General features: G+C 34.2%; 1 pseudogene; it reads right to left on the reverse strand.

The window, feature by feature from the left end:
* Positions 1-5,345: 5,345 nt before the first annotated feature.
* On the reverse strand, positions 5,346-9,063 carry LOC114754614 (linoleate 13S-lipoxygenase 3-1, chloroplastic-like; annotated as a pseudogene).
* Positions 9,064-9,428: the final 365 nt, after the last annotated feature.

Consider the following 9,428-nt stretch of genomic DNA (forward strand, 5'->3'; position numbering starts at 1 on the left):
TGCCTTTGATAAATAGGACACTACTAAAAAAAAGATTTTAGGCGAATGACTTTTAACGGCGACAAAAAAAGTCACCCTAAAAAGTTGACTTTCAGCGACAACACTAAAAAGTCACCGCTAAAAGTATGACTTTCAGTGGCGACAAAAATGTCGCTAAAAGTATCTTTTACCAGTGACATTTTCATCACTGCTGAAAGTGTACGTTTCAATAGTGACTTTTTGTGTCACCGTTGAATGTGAGACCTTCAGTGGTGTTACATTTACCATCACCACTGAAGGGCTCACTTTGAACGGTGACTTTCTAGCTTTTAGCAACAACATTCTAGTGTTGATGAAATGTCGCAGTTGAAAGTTGACTTTAAGTGGCGACTATTAGTGTCGCCATTGAAAGTCCTTCCGTTCTCCAATCACGCTCAGACTTTTAGTAGGGACTCTAGAAAGTCACTCCTGAAGGTTTGACTTTCAGCAGTGACTTTCTAATGTCGCAGTTGAAAGTATAAATAATAATATATATTTTATTTCATAATAGTAATAAACAAATTCAATCCAACTCAACGGCAAGAAGATTGGACACAAAAGGAGGTGGTCACGAGTTCAAACTTTGAAGAAGACACATTTAAGTCGAGGAGTGACATGGCATGAGATCGGTGATGTGGTAACAACATGGAGGTGGCCGGCGATGACAAGGCGACCAACTGGTGGGGATTTGGCTGCCACAAGCGATAATGTGGCAACCAATCAGTGGGGATGTGGCAGCAAGCGACAATGATGTGGCATCAGTAAAACTAATTTTTCTTGGGCATCACTTTCAGCAGCAAAAAAAAGAATGTTGTTGAAAGTATCTTTCAATGGTGACAAACGTCGCCACTGAAAGTATGTTACCTCTGAAAGTGGCTTTTAGCGACGACTAAAAACTTTTTGTTGTGACATTTAAGTTTAAATGTCGTTTAAGTTTTTTACATTACAGGTATTGGAAGAGAAAAAATTATTCACATTGGTTTGTGTGTGATGTATGTGATGATGTTTATATCCCACTAGGAAAAAAAATAAGTAAATATTGTAGCTTATTACTCAACAAATTTGAAAAAACAAAGGAAGATTTAAAGGAGGAAAATTATGCCTGTTGTGCAGAGATTCCGTGTATATAAAATGTGCTCCTATTTGAAAATTGACTCTTGGGGACCAAATGAAGATGGATCCAAATTAGCACTGCTTGGAGGAAAAGTCTACACAAATTTCAGATGTGAAACAAATTAGCATGCATCTTTGTCCTTCATCTACTCCAATACAACGTTTTTGCACACCTTTGGCTCCATTTATTCCTTCATTAAATTGAAAACACACCTATTAATATGTTTTTTAATTGTGTACTGTTGTCGCTGAAAATTGACAACAATGATGTTGCTGAAAGTAACTTTTTAATAGTACAGACACGTCTTGTTGTAAGCTTCAAAATTTAAGGCATCGTAGGCATCATTGATCTCATTCTCAACGTGTTTACTGTTATATTCTTCATAGTTATTGTGGCAGTTATTGTCACCGACATCGGCTTCCGAGCAAGGCCTCTTATGGACTCACCTATAGAAAATGTTGATTGTAGTACGTAAGACAGTTTGTGGCACCACCTTCTTTGCGTACGTTTGGATCGATGATTTCAATGGAAAACGTGCATTTGAATGACGCAAATCCACATTGTTGACAGATGAATGTTCAAACAAATGTTTGGGTGAGCGTTTTGCAAATGAGCTTTTAGGTGAAAAGATAGCCTAACGCTAAAGCTAATTTTTTGAGCTTTTGCCATCACAAGCATGGAGAGGAAAAAGATAGTAATGGAAAAAGACAAAATTACTCATAACAAACCCAATAATTTGATACTACATATTTTAAATATACGAGTTAGATAATTTAAGGATATTAATAAAATTAAGTTAGTCATTTACAATAAATTGATATTGTCTTGCTTAAAATATTCTTATTAATCATGTGCATTAAGGCTACCCATTAATGAAAACTCCTTATTATGTATAATCACTGTAAGGATTACATGGGGGCAAAATAGATAAATATTGGAGATAAAATGGATTGAGATATTATATTTAGTATATTTTTATAATTTAATTTTAATATTTCTTTTAAAATTATCACATTATGTACATAATTAGTTAACAAAATTTGTGTCCTTTTCGGTAATTTTACATCTAAACTTACTTTTCTACACTTCATCCAAGCGAGTTTAAGTTTGTCAAACAGACTTTTCTACAAATGTCAATCCAAATATAAATCGCATTGCACTAATTGAATTTTATCTTAACTCACGTTTATAAAAGTCAGATGAAACAAAAGCCAATTCTGCTACTGCCAATCTAAAAACACCCTTTATCTTTGTTCATTTCTTGTTTGAACTGAGCAATAGAAAGTAGGAGAGTGTAACAAGTATGAAGAAAGAGTTGAATTCCAAAAGATTAGCTGATTAAAAGCAGAAACCCCTTAAATTCTTAAACCACACGTTACACTTATAAGGCTTCCGAATGTGAAGGTCATAATAAAGAGATAAAATGGTCCTTTTGAAGCAACCGAATGAAAATGCTTCCACAATATATGGCAGCCCATAATTTCTACTGACATGGTTATTTTGGGAAAATTCCTGTGGGCATTCTCTGTTTTACATTTACGCTATGAATGTGCACGTGCACGCCCACACGCCCACACGATATATATGCAAGAAAATTAATTTTCTGTTACGAAACTAATGTGTTTATGACCTGCCGTCAATATTTTAAATTTTACACATTTATTTGATGATGGATCAAAGATCTAAAATTGCTGGCCAAAAAAAGATCAAAAATCTAAAATTAATTGAAGGTTAAAAATACACACTAGTAACTGGTCCTCATTCAATGCTCATCATAGCGGTAGGTATCGTGTGCTTATTACTATGATGCAATCTAAATCTTATCTAAAATCTTATATGGATGATTCAGATTTAAAATTTTTAATACGCAATTTTTTCAATGATAAATTTATTTTTTGAAGAAGTGTTAGTTATAATATTATTTTTATTTTAAATTCTCCATCTCTTAATATAAAAAATTTAAATTCAGCTTGAACCACTCAAAATTGATTTGAATGGTTCAAATTAAGATGAGCACTCCATGCCTATGATGAGCATGGGATGTGCTTCGGCTTCAAATTAAAGATTTATTTCAAAAGTTCTTGTGGTGGCTAATAAGCTGACATACTTCATTTGCAATACTGTTAATTTATTTATGCCTTAAATTCGATTTATTGTTAGACATTATAAGCACATACCATTACGGCATTAAGATACAACAAAGTGAGATAATAAAAGCATCTCATTTAATTAATAAAGAAAAAAGAAAAAACACACACACACACATGCACAGAGGACGTCAGATGTTAGGACCACGGTTGCTGTACATGGTCATGGCCTCACGGCATTGGTCCCACATTAGTCTTGGGTTTCAAACTTTTAGTTCAGATACAGTCCCTAGTGACAATTCGCTCTAATAATACAAAATTAGTTTCTTCATGTGATTCATATATAAGTGGGGGCTTGGTTTCGGATCATTGTGATAATATCTAAACGTCCAAAATTAATTTCATTAGATTTTCCAAATTCCCAGTTTTTAAAATATAATTTTCATGTAATATATATTTCAAAAAAGTAAAAATTGAAAGATTCTTTTGCTTCCATTTTGTATTGTTGAAATAGAAATAATGAAAATATAATAATAAAATCAAATCAACTCTATACCATCCAATCTTAACATGAATATATCATTATATCAAGCCATTTCCTTCATATATCGCTAGGTTAGATCCAAATACACTGACCATTTCTTTGCCTACATATGTGTGTGTGTATATCTATACACACACACGCGCGCAAAGATGTAAGTTCTGGCTATTTTCAATGTTTAATTTATAGAAAACGTTGAGTTGACAAATATTTTTGAGCTTTTATTGCATTGTTTTGTCGCTATCATTTACTTGTTAGCCGTTCACACATGCATCGTTACGTTGCTGATAAGAATTCAACTCGTTCAATAAGAGGTTTGTCATTTTCTCACTTCCCACATGGGCAGGTTTCATTTATTGTTCCTGCACGATATTACATGGAAAAATATATAAACAACTAGTTATGTAAAAATAGTTATTTTAGCTTAATCAACATATCTTCAAATTTTCCATTTATGTGTTAATATAATTATTTGTCATTAAATTTGCTCCATTTTGGTTTTAGTCCCTTAAGTTTCAAATTATAGGTTTTTGTCCATCAAGTTTATTTTCATTTAAAACATTGGACCCTATAATTTAATAAAAATCTGGATCATTTCCCCTTGAGAGACCAAGACCTAAGATTTGAAACTTAAGCAATCAAAATTAAAATGAGGACAAATTTGAGGGACTAAAGATGATATTAACCCCTCAATTTATTTATATACTTGAGACAATATAATTCTTTCCAAAAAATCACTGATGACTCCTTAATACAGGTATTTGAGATATTTTTAGGAGGTATTTCACGAGTCATCATTGCATTTTAAGTAGGAATTGTTTAAATGTTAAGGAATATTTGAGTTTTGAGTTTTGTGCATTTGGGAGATTTAACAGTGAAAGTGTCCTGAAATTTAGTGAATATTAATTCAACTTAGACCGATAAACTCATCACTAGGTTTTGCGTTGTTTATACCATCAATGAAGCTTGTGAAGCAAGAGAAAGTTGTTGGAAAGCCCACTAGTCTTATAAAATTTCTCCTTTTTGGCCTTATTTTTCTCTTCTAATAATGAGGACCATTTTTTTCCTAAAAATTTCATAATTAATAATCTCTATCACCACTTTTCCTTAACTTTGCTTAATTATACTAAAAAGACCTAAAATTACTAAATAATTCCTTCCAATCTAGTCGTGCGAACTTTTATTTTATTCTGTTAGTTTTTTTCCCCTCTCCGTTCATAATTTCATATGTGATTGAAGAACTGACTATTCAACTTATAGATTTTTTTTTTACTTTTACTTGAGTAACTTAATCCATCGCTTTTGAGATTTAGATAGATTCAATTCTTTCAATGTATAAATTGATTTTGATGATTCACAAAACTTTTGTCAATAAAATTATGGTGTATTTAGATATTGCATTTAGCTACAAATTGAACCACAAAAATTGAAACAATATATGATTTCATTTACCGTTTATGACAGTATACAACAATATAATAGTGTCTCAAAGACGCTATTCGTCATTCTTTCCTTTACAGGCATGTCATGTACACATGCCTAATTTCAATTGCTTAAATAGACATAAAGCTTGGCTACTTTCCTAACCAAACTGTAAACTTGTAATTGACCAAGTTGAGGACAAATAAAAAAACATTTTCCTAAGTAAATTCTTCAAACTATTTTATGTTTATATGCTTATACTATTAGCCACTCCTCTGCAAGTGACTCCGGGACCAGAACTAGCCATGAGCAACTCATATGGTGGAATTCCAGCCCCGCATCTATTTCTCAAATTTGGGTCTTTATTTCTCTTCTCAATCTCCTTTTCTATTCTTTTTAATTCCACTGAGAACCTATAGAAGGCCTCTATGATTTCAGGGTCGCTAGAACAATCTGAAAGATCCTTCCTTTCTCCCAAATACTCTTCCTCTGCGGAATGTTGTGAAAGAATATTGACCACAGCCAAAAACTTTGTGGTCTGAAACAAGTCAGGCATTGAGCTCAAAAGGTACCCTTGTGGGTCCTTCATGAACTCTTTGTACTCTTGGTCATCTTCTTTAGGCAACAACTTTTTCATCAGTGGAGGACGCATTGGGACGTACCCTCCATAAGGGTACTGCCCAAAGTTCACTGCAGAATGTTGAACTGATGCAATCCAAATCAAAGTTGTGAGAATAAAAATGAGGTCGCTAGGAGTTGTGAGTTTAGGCCACCAATTTGCATTTCTATGATCAGCATGGCCCAAATTTACGACCTCACCATACCAAGCCTGAAGCTCATTATCTGATTGAACCATGAGCCCGTCACGATAATAGTAGGTCACATAGGTCCTAACCCAATTCTCTATTGCAAACCAAATAGGAAGGCCATCATTTGCGTAAGGATAGTCTTCAACGAGCAATTTCAGTCCATAGGGTTTGGTCTGATCAGGTTCAGCTAATCCTCTGCATGATGAACAGTTCATTTAGTTAATCTTTTTGTTTAGCATAACATTACAAATTGCGATTAAGAAATTAAATGTGATATTAGAATTCAAACCTTCTGATAAGATCTTTAGGAAGGGCTTCCATGTCAAATCGCCACCAATCTTTGTAGGCAGCAGAAACAATGTGGTTGCAGTATTTACCACAAGAGAAATCAGATTCAATAATGCCTCCCGAATTGATGAGAGCGTCACGAGCTAAGGCATTTATTTGCAAGGTGCCTTTCATATGAGGCTTTAGAAGTTTGAAAATTGGGTGCATCGTACTCAGTTGCCTATGAGCTGCTATAATAAAAGGTTCCATACATGCATGTGTCCTCAACCTGTATGTTCCAAGATGATTCCAAAGTTTAATTACCCATTAAAATTTGATTCATTCATTAGTTTGAACCTTAAATATCTCAAGGAAGAATAGGTTTATAGGATTACTTACCAGTGTTGGACAAGTTGGTGGACACCGGAATCGTTAGAGCAAACGTGTGCTTTGCCAAGTTGCCATAACCAATAAGAGTCGGAATCCTCTGGAGGGGTGAGGACTTGTTTAGAAAAACGATTTGGATATCCGTGTGGAAGACTAAGTTCAATTGCTATAGGCTTTAAAGTTCCTAGTCGTGTCAAGAAGAATATGGTTCGGGTGGCATAAGCGTTCCGATCTTCTTGGGCATTTATGCCTTTGAGAAATGGAATATAAGCATCATGAAAATCCAATACGAATAACTTTTTCTCTTCCAATGCCTACAGAAAAGAAAAATAAAACGATATTTAGATCGAATGTCTGACAAAATAATAAGAAGAAAAAGTAATTACAGTTGCTTGTTAAGAATTCCACACATTCAATTGTAAGTTTTCTGAACCTAATTTTTTTAAAAAAGGAATTTTCAGGGGAAAAAATGATACCTCTTCTACTGACATTCCATGGAGTTGAGGTAAAATATGTTCGTCTTTGAGAGCAGACTCTTGAGGACCATATATGGATGGATCCAAATCGCTCTTTGGAGGAAAGGTCTACAAAATTTTAGAGGTAAGAAGTTAGGATACATTTTTAATTACTCTGTTGTTTTTGACGTTTTTTTAACTAGATAAAAAAATTCTTTAGACTATTCTACTCACTTCAAGCCTTTTTATGCTTAATGGGTTCATTCCAGCCAATGTCTGACGGCCAAGTTCCTCATCTCTTATACAAAAGCCACTGTTGTTTCCTGCAATTATTGATAATTGCGTACTAAATTAAGACATAAGACAATTCAAAAGTCTAGTATGAAGTAAAATTTATAGAATTAAATATACAGAAATAACAATACATACCTCTGATGATGTTTGGGGTACTAAATTTGAATTAATCATCCAAACGAGCTTGGATCTTATTGCTCACACCTTCACACTTCAATTCATGCCATGTCTTTCCATTGTAAATGTTTGTAACATCTGAAATTTGTTTGAAATCTCCACATTTTGTGACACAAGTTTTGAAGAAAGGGAGAAGATTGCGAGTTATTCCTTTTGTCCTTTCCACATCGAGAGCTTCCATTCTAATGCCATCAAATACTTCATCTCTAGGCACATATGTTTCATTGGATGCATTTACCGATGTCTCAGCTTTCTGGTCTGTTTTATTCATGAAGTCCCAAATAAATGATAAGAAATTATCAATAAAATTTTATTTTGCAACCATCAATATAAACATAAATCATAACAAAAAACCTGTCCTCTCTTTGGTCTTAAATATAAGAATTAATTAGGAAGTTTACTTTGATTCTAATTTAATGTAAAACTCTAATTCACTTTGTCTCCTAAATTCATAATATCATTGTCGATTACACATATCAAAAAGGGTTTTTACCAAGATAGTTTTAATACAAATAATTAAAACGAGCATTCTGAAAAAACCAACACTGTAATTACTGGTATGATTAGAGGGAAACTTTATTTTTCATAATTAAATCATGAAAAGCATTGAAGCCAGGGTTAGGATTGAGTACTCACCATAAACACATGGAGTACGACCAGTTCGGCATCGCCTAGGATAAGGGAATTGATGATGGCCACCAAATATAGGCCTTGAGTCTTGTCCTGTTTGTCTGGTTCCCCAAATCATTGTACACATCATAGTCATAAATCCTATCACCATGCTTTCTTATTCCTTTTCCATCTCCCCTTGCCTGCCTTAGCTCTTGTTTTCTTAGCTCTCTTAGACCCACCGGAGTCTCCCAAGGTAAATGAGCCTGTTTAAAAGATGCAAGATCAACCCATAAGTCTCAAGTTGATATATAGCAAGAAAGAAATTAGAACATCATATTACAACGTGCACTTATATATTACCTTGTTAATGAAGAAAATTCTCTTCTCTGGATGAAGTTTCTCAGGTTGAATCCAGGAATTGCAGGGAAAATGAAGAATGCCTTCAATCACAATGTTTTCCAAAAAGAATTCTTTTTCATATTTGTTTACCACAGTGATTGCTCCTGGTAACCCAAAATCTGGATCTATATCAAATTCTACTCTATAAGTGGTCCTGGGAGCCCCCACCTTCACGTCCCTCATCCACTTCAGTACGGCGTTTCTGCTCACCTTTGGCTCCATCGTTCCTTCATTTTCACACAGTAAAAATTAAGAAATTAGAACTAATATTAAGATGATTTGTAATTACTAATAAGAGATAATTGAATTAAACAAAGAAAGAAAAACTTACTTGGGTCTATTTCAGTACTCATTAACTGCATAACCATGCCCTTCTCAGACATGTTTTTGCGGAAAGATTCAAAATGCTGAAGCATCATGGACATCATCTCATTCTCTACATTTTTACTATTCTTGATATTTACTGCGGCGGTTACCGTCACATTCGCCGTCTCCGATGCCGGCTTCCAAGCACTAAGGTCTCTCCTGGACTCAGAATCCTGAGTAAAAGTTGAGAGTGGCAGGACAGTTTGTTGCATCAACTTCTTCTTCTGTTCCTTTGTTGTTTGAACTGAGCAATAGAAAGTGGGAGACAAGTAAGTTCTATGCTTCCTGCAGCAGCGTTTCAAGTGAAATGGCCCTTTGGAAGCATCAAAACGAAATGCTTCCACCATAGATTGACCCATAATCTCTTTTGTGAAGGTCATGTTGGAGAAGTTTTTGTGTGTATTTCTCTTCTTCGCGATTTCTGTGACTACGTATAGGGTTAAGACTTGAGTTCTTGAAGCTTTGAAGTAGCTAGGGAAG

This window comes from Neltuma alba, unplaced genomic scaffold (assembly GCF_004799145.2).
Source record: "Neltuma alba isolate B1F8T4 unplaced genomic scaffold, ASM479914v2 tig00010173_pilon, whole genome shotgun sequence".
NCBI lineage: Eukaryota > Viridiplantae > Streptophyta > Magnoliopsida > Fabales > Fabaceae > Neltuma > Neltuma alba.